Raw genomic sequence first — 7838 nt, forward strand, 5'->3', positions numbered from 1 at the left:
ACAGAAAGAAAAACATAAAAGTTCAATTATTTTAATGTCCTTTGTGAGGATCTAACCGACTCAGAACAATAGGTCACACCACACAATGTTAATGTGGTCGGCCTGTGCAGAAGCAGATTCAGAAATTCACCAAAGATTATTCCAGAGGGTGACGACCCGTCCCGTAGCCACACTCTCCTGTTTGTCCGGGAATGGATGTGTCATTCAATAATATCACATTGACCTTTTGTCTTGAAACAAAACCAAAGCCTACCAATGGCAGACATTGTGGAAGCAATCCACGATCTGACTCGATCTGGCTACGGTTCTATCAAAAATTACGCACAGAACTATGCCTCATCCCTCACCGTCCGCCTCTGTATGTTCCTCACAAGGCCCTGTGTTTCCCGCTTACTGGCCATTCCGATTGGACATACCTCGTTCCTCTATGGGAAACAAACATTTTGGCATTCATAACACCAATGGGAAAACCGCAGGATTTCCCGCAAACGGAACGCATTTCCTACTTATTTTCCTCAAGATTTATTTATTTTCCTCAAGGATTTCCCGGCCCTCTACTGTGATATATTTTCTGCAAGTGATATCGTTTCTGACCTCACAGTGAGATCCAGGGAATAACTGGTGAGCCGAGCCGTGAAACATGACATCACCGTGCCCCTGCCGCCGCCGCCGCTACGGCCGGCCACAGAGTCTGGCAGCGCTGTGGTTCACGGTGGGTTAAACAGACCAAATAGCGGGGCTGTGTCAGAGGGGCACACAGCCAGGAGGACATCCGCCCGCCGGGGGAGGGGTTAGAGGGGCCGAGCGAGGGGCCTGGAGACGCTCCAGCGTATAGCATGAGGTTTTGGACGCGGTCCAGGCAAGCTGGGAAGTAATAGAGTCAAGTTGTGCTGTAACCTGGATCTGTGCTTCTCGGGACCGCGCGACCGCTGACAGATTTATCAACCTGAGCCCGGCCTGGCAGAGGAGGGCGGCCTTAACAGCAACGCTGCAGCGTATCTTCAAGGCTATCGCGGTGCTCGCTAATCGCTAAGAGTGCTTACATGCTGGGTTATATTTGGGTGTTTTTTTTGTTGCTTGGAGCTCTGTGCTTCAGTTCGCTTGTTAGCTGCAGTATCTTAATGTTTAATCTTTTTGTCCCCCCCACCCCTACTCCGTTTTGTTTTCCAGGCATGGTTACAGGTTTATTGAGAACAACTCTCAGTCTTTAACAAAATGAAAGTTCATATCCCGGTGAACTGTGACATTGAGGTTTTACACACATTTGTGAAAGCAACAAACGCAAACTCGATCGACAGCAAATCATACTGAATGAAACCAGGGTGGACAAGCACCTACTTCATCACATTCTTTCTCATCTACATCAGAAAAGCACACAACAAATTGTAGACAAATGAGTTCCTTCACGTTTTCTGAAGCACCAATGCACATTTCATCAAATCCCCGGGATGAATACAGGCACTAATTATTGAAATCCACGACAATAATTTAACTGCCGGGAGCCCCCGTGATGTTTCAGTGAACGGGGGCCGCATGAGGACAGAGGGGGCCCCAGCGGAGACAGACCCGTCAAGGACACGCTGGGCTGGCCCGCGGAGATACACCCGCAGCGGTACACCTGCAGCGCTGATTAAAGCAGGGAACAAAGCGTCCCTCTGTGGCTCCCTGTCCACCTGTCCACCCGACGGGGGCCTCTGCGCTATCTCTCCAAGCCTGAATTCCTGCGGGCCCCGGCCCCTTCCAGCTTACCGCTGACCTCTGCCCTGCCGCCAGCTCTCTGCTGGACAGCAGCACATCCTGGCACGAAGGCAGATCACAACGTAGATGGACACACACACAAACACATGCACACACACATAGACGCATACATTTTAATGCATGCACACACACACACACACACACACACACACGCAGAAGACAGATTTGTGTGTATTTATGTGAGTGAATATGCACACACGCGAACGCACACATAAACACACACACAAAGCAATACAAGGACCAAGGCTTACTCAATGAATTGTGAATACGTTGAGGTAGTGTCTTCATTAGACTGAGCTCAGACCTAACTCCTTGTAGCTCTGCGTTCTCTTCAGCAATTTCTAGGCAGGAGGATTTCGCCACATGCAGGAGATCTTGAACCAATAAACCTGCACTAACGATGTTACTTTCTAACTGCAGCCATCAGTTTGGTTTGAAACTAAGGTTGGATTTTGTTCAAAACTAGAGTTGGAATTTGTTCAAAAAGTGAATTTGAACCAAAGAGATGGCATCAGTGATAAAGTGACATGTTGCAGGTTTAAGCATTCGTCAAGGAAAAGAGAAGGTGTGTTAGCTGTATAGCATACTATTTCTCAATAATTGGTTGGTTATTGATACAAGGATAAGTCCTTTACATTTACTCCAGATATAACAAATTAATAGTCCTTGCTTCATGCATGCGAAGCAGCTGTTACACAGAGATGCTAATCATTCATTTTTATATTTTTCTAGTCTGCAACCGATCTGAGTGTAATGATCTTTATACCTTTTAAGAGTGTGAAAATGTATTAATTTGTTGATGCACCGTTTTCCAAAGCCTGTCAAAAGCATATTATTTGTATAGCTCTTTGTCACGGTTACAGTGTGGAAGAGCCCCACAGGCCTTCACAAGACTTTAGTTTCAGAAAAGGGTGAGGAAAATATGATGGATGCCAGGTCAAACCACTGAAGCCCCAACAGGACGCCATTTTAAATTGGTGATGAAATAAGGGGGGGAAGGAGAAATGACTTCACCTCATGTTTAGAATAACAATGAATTTGGGAAAGAAAAACTAGAATATCTAAATTAACAAAGTGTGTGTGTGTGTGTGTGTGTGTGTGTGTGTTTGTGTGTATGCGTGTGTGTGTGCTAGAGTGCGGGAGTGCATACGTATGTGTGTGTGTGTGTGTGTGTGTGTGTGTGTGTGTGCGTGGGTGTGTGTGTGTGTGTGTGTGTGTGTGTGTGTGTTTGTGTGTGTGGTTGTGTGCATGTGTGTGCACAGAAACTGATAAAAAGATGAGATATCACATACAAATATTTCAAAATTAACACCACAGGCTGCTCGGAAGGACAAAAAGCATTCCCAGAAATTCCTCTCTCCCATCTATGGGTCATCCAACACTATCAAACAAACCCCCACGGCCTGTATTCTGAGAAAAAGTGCAATCACATAGTTTTAATATTAGTGTAAGTCATCAAATCAAGAGTTATTCCGTTGAGAACATGTTAAACGCTCGCAGGCATGCCATTCCCCCGATGATAACATAGCAATAAGACTTATTGCCCGGTTTTGAGATTCCCTGGGTCTTGGTCATGGCTACATGAACCCCCCCCCGATGATGACTGGTATAGATAATAGTGCTCTTTCCTGGCCCAGCCACGACGCTCATACTGCTGACCTTCTCTTAATTTGTCACCAAAGGCTCTGCCACATTCTTCCCGAAGCCCAGTAATGAAAACCTTTCACTGGAGCGAGGGCACAAGTGCATATTGTTAAACGGCCCTCTTTGGTAAAACTCTCCCAGCTGCGATCCTCGCAGCCAAGCGTCTCCAGCAGAAGGAGACCCAAGGGTTTGAGATGCTATTGTTTTATGGGAATCTACCATTATTAAGCTCTCCAATTCCGTTTATGTTTTTTTTTCCCATGCACAATAATAAGAAACACTCACTTCTGGGAGCGGGGCCAGGACTGGAAGTGAACGGACAAAGAAGAGGCTTATCCACAGTCCTACTGTTTCCCTGTTCCACCTACAGCCCGCGTCAGGAGACATGTGGTGAGCGCAATCTTGGTCAGTCAAACTATTAGGATAATATTAGACAAGGTGATAGACGAAACACTGGTTTCAATCGGTGGCTGGTAGACTAACTAGTGCCCCTCATCTTCCTCCACTTCACTTTTAAGACACTTTTTCTTTTTTTAAATATATAAAATGTAAATAAAGACATATGCTCTTACTGCTTTCATTAACTTATCTAACAGGGGATCAAGTACTGACTTGGTTTTCCCATAGACCAACAGGGACCCTGGAAAGAGACTAACGAGGCAATAAATACACACCTGGATTACTTCACACCTATTTCCTAGTCCAGTGCTCTCAATGTTTCTGCAGAAAGAAAACGATTTCAGTACTCTTGTCAAAAGAGCCGACTCTTAGTGAGCAACAGGTTCCACCTGCTAGCACCCTGATGCTAACAAGCCTGGACTGTCACATCACTACGCTGGGCCTCCCATGAACCCCAGTGGCTGTAGCGAGTCGTGCTGCTAGTGGCTTCTGGGCTCCATTCAGCCCATATAGAGAGACAGGGGCCCAGGGAGAGATTTAATACACTATCCCGCTACATTGATACCACTGTCTGGCAGCGAGCTGGAGATGAGAACAGACTCGGCCCAGACAGAGACGGCCAGCTAGACTGGATCGCAGTATTCACCACTGTACCATGCTTTTACTGTAATAGACCAATCACTTCAAGATGTGTGTGTGTGTGGGCGTGTGTGTGTGTGTGTGTGTGTGTGTGTGTGTGTGTGTGTGTGTGTGTGTGTGTGTGCATGTGTGCGTGTGTGCATGTGTGGCAAAGTGTTATACAACCCATGCAGGTGTACACGTGTCTAAGTGCACTTGCGTTGTGTGCCAGCATCCTTGTCTGTGTGTGACGGCATGTGTGTGCGAGTATGTGTGTATGTGTATGTTTGTGCTATTGAGTGCGTATGTGTGTGCATGCGTGCATGCGTGTGTGTGTGTGTGTGTGTGTGTGTGTGTGTGTGTGTGTGTGTGTGTGTGTGTGTGTGTGTGTGTGTGTGTGTATGTGTGTGTGTGTGTGTGTGTGTGTGCGTTTGTGTGTGTGTGTGTGTGGCTGTATGTGTGAGTATGTGCACATGCCTTTGAGTAGTGTATTGCATGTGGGTGTATGTGTGAGAGCCTGGAGTGTGTCACCTGCGGAGGTCTGTGTGCTTGTTTTGACAGCCATCTTCTCATTACCTCTATTATGTTTGTTCACTATTAGCCACATTGAAAGCGCTGCCACGGCGCATGCACTGCTTTCTGTCAACCCCCCTGCATGAGACACGGGGCAGTGTTGAATAACACAGGGCAGGGCTGAATCACACAGGGAGATGGGCTATAACACAGAGAGCTGGGCTATAACACAAGGAGATAGGCATTAACACAGGGAGCTGGGCTATAACACAGAGAGCTGGGCTGTAACACAGGGAGATAGGCATTAACACAGGGAGCTGGGCTATAACACAGGGAGCTGGGCAATAACACAAGGAGATAGGCTATAACACAGGGAGATAGGCATTAACACAGGGAGATGGGCTATAACACAGAGAGCTGGGCTGTAACACAGGGAGATAGGCTATAACACAGGGAGCTGGGCTATAACACAGGGAGCTGGATTATAACACAAGGCTGATACAGAAGGCAAGGCTTTGCCAGAGCAACAGTACTATAACTGATGCAGCAATGTGCTTGACAGTTAGTGTGTATGTGTGTGTGTGTGTTTGTGTGTGTGTGTGTGTGTGTGTGTGTGTGTGTGTGTGTGTGTGTGTGTGTGTGTGTGTGTGTGTGTGTGTGTGTGTGTGTGTGAGCGTGTGTGTGTGTGTGACCGTTTGCAGAAGGAGGTGGGAGTTAGGGGGGTAGTAAAGTCTGTGAGGAAAGGGTTAAGAAGAACCCACTACCTAAGCTGACACCCAGGCCCCTGCCTGAAGACTGTAAGGAATGCCTTCTGTATGTTTTGGCAGCTCTGCCAGCGCTGGCAGGGGAGGCCGAGCCTGGCTAGAGCTGGCTACAGATGGTTATCAGCCTTATCTGCTGCTCATAAATCTCAGGCAGAAACCTCAACCGCAGCGGAGACCCACGGCTAAATCCTCTCATCTTTAACCACTAGGCCCATCTCTCTCTCTATCTCATCTCGGCCGTCAACCTTCCCCTGAATTAGTCAAACGTTGGAGTCGTATGGATTCAGCAGTCGGAGGAGCCGGGCTTTAAGGTGGAGGTTTAGGAGGGCACCTACACATAAAGGGCTTTTAGCATCACCAGTGCATTCCTATGGAGTCGAGCGTTGAAGCCCCAGCTAGCACTGATGCTAACACGGGTGTAGTGGACAGCTCGATTGTTTAAACAATTTCAACTTTGTCCCCGGTTGATATCTTCGTAATGCGTCAGTTTGCAGCTTTGTTTGACGTTTTAAATTATAGTAAAACATTGTTTCATGAGCTCGAAGCGCTGAGCTCAGGAGACCAAAAGCCATTCTGTGAAACCCTGCACATATTTGGTTTATTATGATGTTTACCCAACACCAGCAGTGCTGGAGTGTCTGTGATGCTATGGAACCGCACACACGTGCGCCCTGCTCCGAACGAAGTATAAACTGATAAGCGCTTTGTCATGCCAAATAATTAGGAATAAACATCATCCTGCCATGAACAATAATAAAGGGTACGAGACTGATTACAAGGCGATCATTTCACCATTATTTTTGTCTATTTCGAATATTCTTTTCGCTTTGCCGAATGTTTCTTTACGCCGAATGTGTATCGCACCAGGATCAGCAACACAATGTTATTCTTTGTGCTAATGCTTACTATAAACTGCCTGTCGTAATGGGTCATATGTCATAATCGAACAAAATATACAGGGTCAAACACATCCCGAAGAAAGGATTACAACAAGGGCCTTATTTAAACGGGCGTTCCCTCCACTTAATTGTTGGTGAAGCCCTGATTGAGTAGGATAAGAGGTTTAAAAAAAAACGAACATGTTTTAGAGCCACGTTGTGTCGTATCAAAGTCTAATACAATCGAATGATTCTCTTCATCGGTGAGAACCTGTCTCATCACTCATGTAGCACATCCCTACGGAGCCATATGGTGGTTTACGCTCCAAGTGAATCAGACCAACACTTGGAAACAAAAACAGGGAACAGAGATTTTCCCATACATCCTGTTTTATTGTATTTTTTAACGGCTTTCCACCCTCTCTGTTTGGGATCCGTGCGGTGAGTCCGCAGCAAGCTTCAGCTTCTTCACGGAAACATTTGGATGGAGGACGAGTTGTCACTCAAGCGTTCCTCTGGCCGCCACCTTGCCCTGACGGTAAGCCCTCTGTAATTTGGCACGCGCGTATTGACACAGCCGCGTACGCGCACGGACGGACGGATGCCACGGAGTTCGATTCCTGCAAGAGTGGGAAGATGGGCGAGATGAGACAGCGAGACCCGCCTCCCCTGCCCGGTGTAGTCTGCGAGACATCCCCAAGCCACTCGCGGAGTGCGCTTTAGCGATGGCATTTGAAGTCCCGACCAAAACAATGGCCAAGAGGCCCGAGCAAAACATCTGTTCCAGGCCGGCGCCGCCAGAAACACGTAAAAAAAGAAACAGCAGAAAGGCAAACGTTAGGGAAAATGAAAGAACAGAGAAGGAGAAGCAGATGAGAAATTAAACAATACGAGTTTCCATTTGATACTAGTCTTGGTTTTTTGTGGCACGGTTGAGAATGGGCCAAAGGGTTTTTGCTCCCCTGCTGTCCTGCGTTTCCCTTGAACAGGACTCAAAGGAGACTGTAAGGTACAGGTGTTGCCAGCAATGCCCCCACTTCAATACGGACCTCAATAGAAATAGAAAGGAAAGATGACATCAGATTTTAGAATAGTTATAAATGGTCGAAATGAAGAAAAATGTCATGTCTGAGACGTGAACACATGTGTCCAAGAATATGTGTGTGTATGACGGAATGGAAAGACAATGAAAATGTCTGAAATTATTACCAAAATTAGTAATGGGTTGTTTAAACAGTACAGGTCGCCCAACAGCCAACGGTTG

Source organism: Pollachius pollachius (genome assembly GCF_949987615.1).
Source record: "Pollachius pollachius genome assembly, chromosome: 9".
Lineage (NCBI taxonomy): Eukaryota > Metazoa > Chordata > Actinopteri > Gadiformes > Gadidae > Pollachius > Pollachius pollachius.